An 8,699-nucleotide genomic window follows, 5' to 3' on the forward strand; every position below is an offset into this window, starting at 1 on the left:
TTAAGTCCCAAGTGTCGAGTGCTGCTAGTCATCATGCTATCTCTTCCCATGTGTTTCCCACCAGTTTCCAGAGAAACAAAAATAAAATGCCATCTCTGGCAGAAGTGTGAGTTACATCTTGTCCCCCATGCCCCCATTCAAGGCATCACTCCCACTCAGATGCTGCACCCACTGCCCTCACCAGTGTGCCACTGCATGGCTGCATTTGAATTGGGTCACTCAAACAATACAGGTTAAAAATACACCACCACAATCACCAAGAAGAGCTAATTTTAACTCAGATCATTGCAGTAATCCCGCTGGGTTTTTGTTCTGATGGTATCTAGGGAAACATGACCTCAATTCTGGTCACCATAACTGCTAATTGAACTCCACCCATCCTTTGTTCATAAAGGAATCCACACATTTGGATGTTAATTCTGGGGTATAATGCTGTTCTCAGAGTTAATGGCAGCCTTTCCATTGACTATTTTAACAGACTTCACCTGGACCAAATACAGAATTTGGAAAGTTGTATTTTAAATCTCAGTCTGACCCCACATAAAAGACAGGGAAGACACGATATCCAACGCACGATCGTAATGACAGCTGCAGGTTTTGGAACTGTGTGTTACATCTTCTGCATAAAAAGAAAGCTCTCACACTTCCACACAGACACCCTGGTATCTCAAAGAGGAGAACAGGTCAAGTGCCAGCAGCAGGGTGATCACTCAAACTTCAAGGATCATGTCTCTGGTCCCAGTTGCTGTGGTAGAGGCTAATTGGCAAAATGACTCAGCAGTATGCATGTACTGAGTTTCTCTCTTCTCTTCTCTTCTCTTCTCTTCTCTTCTCTTCTCTTCTCTTCTCTTCTCTTCTCTTCTCTTCTCTTCTCTTCTCTTCTCTTCTCTCTTCCAAAATGTTATTAAATCAAAGTTTATAGACCACAGCATCCCAGAACACAAAACTCTGCTTGTGTTACACTGGAGGCTGAATGTAATGTCAAAAAAATGAAGCTTTTTCTTCACAGAAAGAAGAGAAACAGTGAAGTCCGTGACATTTTTACTAGCAGCCTCTATTTGTGGGCTGGTAATGCAGTGTTACCTCCTGAAATCCAAGGTCACATTTACATCAACTGAAGACAGTTTTAAGTTTGTGCTTCTAGACCATCACTAGACTGCCAGACCATTGCACAAACCCACACCTTTAACTGCTGCTATTCTGCACAGCTAGAAAGTCTGTTCAGAAAAGTCTTGATGACAGAAATAGCAGCTTGACACAATTGGAAAGAGATGGACCTGCCATCATGAAAGATGTCTTAGCCGCAGATCTCTGCACCTGCCTTGGTCAACCCATTTATCTCACCTGGCATTTTCTGCATCATTAAATACACCCATAACACTTTAGATGAAAATAACTGCAGTTTACAAGCATGGTTCACAACAGCATGGTATGTTCAGCTGTCTCCTCAGAAAGGTGTCATGGTTTAGCCCCAGCTGGCAATTAAATACCATGTAGCCGCCCTTTCACTACTCTCATCCCCACTGTGGGTTGGAGAGGAAAATCAGAAAAGGTAAAACCCATGGACTCATGGACTGAGATAAGAACAGTTTAACAACTGAGATAGAATAAAATACAACCATAACAATTATTATTATTAATATTATTATTATTATTATTATTATTGAGATGAAACAGGAGATAGCAAAGAGTGAGAGAGAAGTAAAACTGAAGATGAGTGATGCACAATTCAGTTGCTCATCATCCACTGACTGATGCCCAATTCAGTTGCTCACCATCCACTGACTGATGCCCAGCCTGTCCCTGAGCAGTGATCAGCAGTTCCTGGCCAGCTCCCCACAGTTTATATACTGCACATTTCACTCTGTGGTGTGAAATAACCCTTTGGACAGCTTGTGTCAGCTGTCCTGGCCATGTTCCCTGCCGGCTTCTTGTGCACCTGCTTGCTGATAGAGCACAGAAAACTGAGAATTCCTTGACTTAGAATAAGAACTAGAGAGCAAAAACTAAAGCATCATTGTATTATCAACATTATTTTCATACTGAATTCAAAACAGAGCACTGTACCAGCTACTAGGAAGAAAACCCTATTCCGGACAAAGCTAGGACAAAAGAATATTGAAGTTCCCTTTCTGTAAAAGCTCACAGTGACCTTGTGCCTGCAGAACAGCAGCTGACAACCCACCCACCACATCTTTAGTTTATTATGTTTGCTGTTATCTATTTCTGTGTCTCTGTTACACATATAACAATAAAGATTCTTAATGAAGCACAGCTTAAGCCACACTTAACAGTGAATTGACAAATACCACACTGACATCCTAATTATGTATTAATGTAACATATCAAGTGATGCAGGTGTTTTGTTACAGACCTGCAGAGCTGTAGTAAGATATTTTAGTGGTGTAAGCCTTGCAACATCACAGCTGCAGGGACACTGCTGCTCTCCTTGTCACCCTTCTAGACCAGAGAGGCCCTGGGTTTCATGCAGCACCCTGGAGGATCCCACAAGTACCAGTGGATAGCAGGGGGAGACACAGAATGCAGACATCAGGTGGTGGTACACCTGGAACTCCTGCAAATTTTGCACTATGATCTCTGCTCTTGAGACCCTGTGTCTCACACAAATTAATGACCTTTCTGCCTCATATTGCTGCTTGTAAGATGTGGGTAGTGAATGTGATTGTGAATTATTTTGAGTGCAAGTAACATTTGCTTTTCAATAAGACCAATTGCTTTCATCTAATTTAAGATGCCATTAAAAATTATAATCATGTAATATCATATTGGTAGGGAACTTTAGAGATCACCTCCCCCTCCTAATGGAAGCAGGATCCATTTTGAAACTACATCAGGTTGCTCAGATCTTGTCAGTTCTGAGCATTTCCAAGGATAGAGATTGCATGTCTCCAGACACTTGTTCCTGTATTTGATTTTTCTTCACAGTGATTTTTTTTCTTTCTGTCTAATCTTCCTTGGTGCAGCCGATGTCCTTTGCCTCTCTCCTTGCCATTATGCATCACTGTCTTCTCTACAGCATCCCATCATTAGTTCAAGATTCCCTCTGAGCCTTCTCCAGGATGGACAAAACCAGCCCTTGAGATGACACAGGACGTTCTCATTTCACAGCAAGAGAACCCACATACATGTTTAACTGCAGCAGTGCATTCCCTGCCTGTTCACACTGCTGCTATCCAAGTAAAGCAGCCATCACTTCCCATTCATCCACCAGTACCTCAGCATGAACTCCATCACAGTGGAAACTCTCACCTATTTTTGCAGCATGGCAGCTCATGGTAATAATTTTCTAACTCAGCCTGGTGAAAATGCCTCAGGCAGCTTTAGATTGTTATGAAAATGCTTGAGCAAATCAAATCGTTTTGAATTGGCTTTGCTCAGGGAATGACTTTGTAGGCAGCTGTGCCAGATGAGCAGAGAAAACATTGTTGGCCAACAGGTGGGTTCATCCAGGTCCATTGGGAATGCAAAATCCTCATCCTTCTGCGGCTGCAGCTCCCACCAGATGAGTGGCACAGCAACAGCTACTTGAGCACTAATTCCCATAGGCTCAGACTCCTGTGCTTGATAGAGTTTTTCTCCTGAGGTTTTGTCAAAACTTTCTGAGTCCTCAGCAGACAAGTAATTGTTAACAATAACATTTACACAGGTGTACGAACTTTCCACACACACTGTTCCTGCTTGCCAAGCAAAATGTTACAAAGGATCAAGAAGAAGAAAAATGCAGCAGCGCAAGAACTTAGTTAAAGCACACCCACACGTGCTATGTTCAAACAGAGAAAGCAAAACAAGCAAAAGTCTTTTCTAATCCTTAAAGGTTCAGAAGCTTAAGTCAGTTTTGTAAAGATATTTTGTCTTGTTGCACCAGCCTATTCCTGAGAAGCCACTCTAGACTAGAGTAGAATAGGACAGAATAGAACAGTTCAGTTGGAAGGGACCTACAATGGTCATCTAGCCTACCTGCCTGGCCACTTCAGGGATGACCAAAAACTGAAGCACTTTGTTGATGGCACTGTCCAAATGCCGCTTAGATACGGACAGTCTTGTGCCATCAAGCACTCCTCCAGGAAGCTTGTTCCTGTGTTTGACCACCCTCTTGCTAAAAAAAAAATGCTTTCTAATACCCAGTCTTTGTTGCATTTTTTAACCATTCCCACGTGTCCTATCACTGGATTTCAATGAGAAGAAATCAGCACCTCCCTCTCCATGTCCCCTCAGGCAGCTACAGAGAGCAACAAGGTCAAAATTCAGCCTCTTTTTCTCCAAACCAGACAAGCCCAAAGTCCTTCTCCACTCCTCAGAGAACATGCCTTCCAGCCCTTCCACCAGCTTTGTTGCCCTCTTCTGGATGCACTCAAGGACCTTCACATCCTCCTCAAATTGTGGGCCCCAGAACTGCTCACAGTGCCCAAGATGAGGCTGGTGATGCCATGTCTGATGCACCCCAGGATACAGTTTGCCCGCCTGGCTATCCGGGCACACACTGCTGCCCCACACTGAGCTGCTGCCCACCAACACCCCCACATCCCTCTCAGCACAGCTGTTCTCCACTCTCCCAATTTATACTTGTACCTGATGTTACTCTGTCCCAGGTGCAGAATCCGGCATTTGGATTTCTTGAATTTCATCCCATGAATCATTGCCCAGTACTCCAATCTATCTAGATCCCTCTGCAAGGCCTCTCCTCCTTCCAGAGTCATCAGCACCTCCCAGTTGACTACTGTCAGCAAACCTGCCAAGAGGACAATCAACTGCTGCATCCAGATCATTTTATATATACTAAACATGAACATATCCTACAGGGCATCTCCCAGAGGTTTTCCAACCACCAAAGTCTGAATAATATATGTGTGATAACACTTTAGAAGTCTGTTGGATGTGTACTTTTATTTTGAAAACTGCTGAAACAACTTAGCTAACAGTCATGGCTGATGAACTACGTAACTGCAAGGACTTGTGAGGAATCAGCTTGGTCCCAAAAGACAGGGGCAAGGTTAAGTCAATATGATGAAGCTCTCACATGGTCTGTGCCCTAGCACTACTGACTCCAGGACTCAAAAAAGCCTGTCTGAAATATCTTCCCCTGTGCTGCTGCAGTGTGCACCTGCAGCAGTCAGAGGGAGCAACACTACCACAAAGGAAAGCCAGACTTATTTTGGGGTCCTCACTGCCACACTACAGGTTTCCAAAGGTGTGATACGGACATTTCTGGATCCTGTGCATTTTCAAATTGACACGGTCAAGCCAGTGTAAGTTCCCACATGCACATTTATCGTGCCTTGGCAGCCATCAAAATAATCAGAAAAAAATGAAAGTTCACAGTTACACAGTATTTTTTCTGAAGATTATACACACATAGTTTAAAACTTGGCTTACTCTCTCTGGCTTACCTCACAAAACTACATTTCCACTACTCAGCAGCTGAGCACAGAGGGAAGAGAGGATTCAGCAGTAATCTGAACTAGAAAGTCCAGCTGCTTTACGTGTAGGTGTGTGTTTGTGCCGAGGTGGCAGCTGAGTGGTCATGGGACAACAGGGCAGCCTTGCTCCCAACCCAGGAGCAGAGCAGGGCTGGGCCCTCCAGCACTCCTCTCCTGCCAGCACATCTTCATCAGAGGCCAGACATGAAGCACATCAAAATCCACACAAATTACAGAACTCCAATAAGGCAAACACTGCAGAGAGTGCTAGCATGCAGACACCATCCTCAGCAAAAGCTGACTGCAACCCACAAACTCCCCTCCCATGGTGTCCTTGCATTAGGCTGTGACCACTGCTGTGGGTGGTGACTCCCACCAGCTCTGGTGACCTTAATAACAAGACAGAGACCAGAGGAAGCTCTTCGTATTTGAACAAGGTTTCTCACCAGCTAAACTTTATATTGCAAGTAAACTAAATGAGTCATCAAACAGCTTGACTGAAGCACTCTTAGTCTTCACCAAAGTGCTAATTCCACCTCTCCCCCAGTTTGTTGAGTCAGAATGCCTCTCCCTCCAGCCCTGCTCTGCTGTACACAATCCAGAGAGGAACTGCAATGTTAATTCTCCCATCACCTCTTCCATGCCTTCAGCGAAATGTCCTCACCTACTGTTTGAGTCAGATTTCTGATTCTTTTCTTCCTGTGAAAGGGATTTAGCAGATAAACCCTCATTAATACTATAATTCTTATTAAGAATTCCTGGCTAATGAGAGATCTGCCAAACACATGACCAGGCTAATTTGTACAGTGCTTGTTCTCAGCAATACTGAAGTTCTGGTGTCCATCAATTATCCAAAGCACTAGCACAAATCTGGCATAAACAGGCACAACCCATTTTCACAGACTTCAGGAGACAGAGGACACCTGCATGCAATCCTGTCTTGGCTTCCTAGATCTGCTGCAAGCTACTCATTTCTCACATTTTCCAGCCACAAACAGGCAGCTGCTGAAACCTACTTCTATTAGGATCTTCCCACAGAGCAGAGAGGTGGGTGGGCAATCCTGCTCCGCCTGCTGCGGAGCTGGGCCGCCCCCTCTCCATGAGCACTAAGCAGTCACACACACCATGGTAGTGACAGTGTGCTCCCACCAATCTTCCAGTGCATGACTAACAAAGCAAGGACCCTCTCCAGACCCTTTCCACCTGCGTGGTGCTGGGAATTTGAGCAGGCTCATGATGCTCTAGGTTCCCTGTGTAACAGGTCTCACATCACTGACACGTAGCAACAGGGGTGGTTAAGTGCTGCTGATTTTTACCTTGCTTTTCCATGACAGCCTTTTAGATAAATAGTTCTCAGAAGAAGGTCACAAGCATATCAGAGATGACGAGGCAGAACACAGAAGCAAGACAATTCAGCTCAGCCATGTCCATGCTGGCCCTCTCCAAGGCTTCCAACTCCCCACACTGCATCTTGGACCTGCAAGCACTAAGGTGCACAGAGCCAGGTCCATGATCCCCCCCAGCTGTGAGCATCCCCTCAACTCCAGCATGGGTGGGACAGCAGAGGTAAGGAAGAGGCAGAGGAAGTTAAATTCAACAAAAGGCACAAGCATTGCCAATTTTTAAGTGAGGAACTGAATACAAAATCAACAGGAAGAATTGCTGTAAAACTTACGTCTGGAAATGGCCCTTACTCTGCACTTTTTACTCCAACCAACCTGGCTGCTGCACTGCCTCCAGCAGTTGATTACACTTTGTGTGTTATTGTGCTCCCAGCCATTCCGTTTCCCTGTTCCACCTGGCTGTATGCTGAGGTCTGCAGCCTGATCCCCTTTTGCCAGCAACCTGGCAGACAAACTAGCCATGACTGCACCAAATGGAGAGGCTGACCAATGGCAAGGAAAGACTTCCACACAGTTCAATATATTCTTTGGCAGAAAACAGACGTAAAAGCAGGCTAAATTCAATTATTTGTATAACTGGAATATCCTTGTTACAGGGCTTGTAACCATAGCAATCACTTAAACGAAGCTTTAAAGAAAATATTCCCTCGTTATTAAAATATTGATTTTAGATTCTGATGCAGTTTCTCAATCTTCCTCATTTCTGACCTCAGAAGTGCTGTCTGTCTCCAGGTCTCATAAAATACATGGAAGAGCTTGGCTCAGAGACACCAAGTATCCTCAGCTAGTACTTGTGTCTTGTGCAAACAGAATGATACTTCCTAAATATACAAATACAAAAGGATGAGGTTGTCATGTGGGGATTGGGAGGTTTGCAAACACTATAAAAGTAAGCAGCTAGCAGGGATGTTTCTCAGAACAAGTCTCAGGCAATTAAACTGAGCCTACATCAATCACATAGCAAACACAAATTATTACTTCAGTTGGAGCCAGACTCATTTAAAAGCTCAGGTAATAAAAAAAAAGGGGGAAAAGGCTTAAGTATTTGGCAATTGGCAATATACATTAAGGTCCCTTGATATTATGGCTGGATTATCTTCTATCTCCACAGATTCCATTCCACAGTCATGACTCTTGTATTAATAAGAGTCATGCAGTCATCACACAAAGGAAGCATTGATTTGTTATTCTGTAACTCTATCTGGATAATCAGGGAGAATTTGTTTTGAAAAGATTCAGCCATAGCCTTTTACTTTTTTCAGCTGCCTATTAAATGAGTATGTGGCCAGGAAAATGGGACACAGAAACTGTAGGATGGACGTGACCTGCACACGCATTTTTCTCACAAGAAAACAAGTACAGTGCATGTTTAACAAAAGGGAGTAGCTCCAGGGTTACATACTATAATGGAGCTAAATGCAAACTCTTGAATATACAGCACCTCAGGGAGGTACATTAGGAAAGGTACAAGAAGGAAAGCATTTTCTTCATCTGAGGAAGGAGAAAATATCTTCTTGAAACATGACTTGAGAGTCCCTCCTGGATGCCACCACAGCTGGTTTGGCTCTGCAAACTAGCCCACGTGTTTCAGATCAGGTGGCCTGTGCACTAAGGAGCTATACCAGCTGCTTTAGCTTCTCTCCACACCCCACTGATGTTGGTTGGTCACTACTGAATGAAAAGCAAACATGCAGGAAGCTCAGTGACTAACAAATGTATTTAAGGCCAAAAAATACTCACGTACCTAGAATACTGCAGCAGCAGCTGTTCTGTTTTATACGGTCAGGTTCAGAACAAACAGAAATTGCTTCACAGAATACTGTCAGAACAGAAATCAAATACAAATGTATCTGTGTAA

The sequence above is a fragment of the Passer domesticus genome, chromosome 3, assembly GCF_036417665.1.
Source record: "Passer domesticus isolate bPasDom1 chromosome 3, bPasDom1.hap1, whole genome shotgun sequence".
In the NCBI taxonomy this organism is placed as follows: Eukaryota; Metazoa; Chordata; class Aves; order Passeriformes; family Passeridae; genus Passer; species Passer domesticus.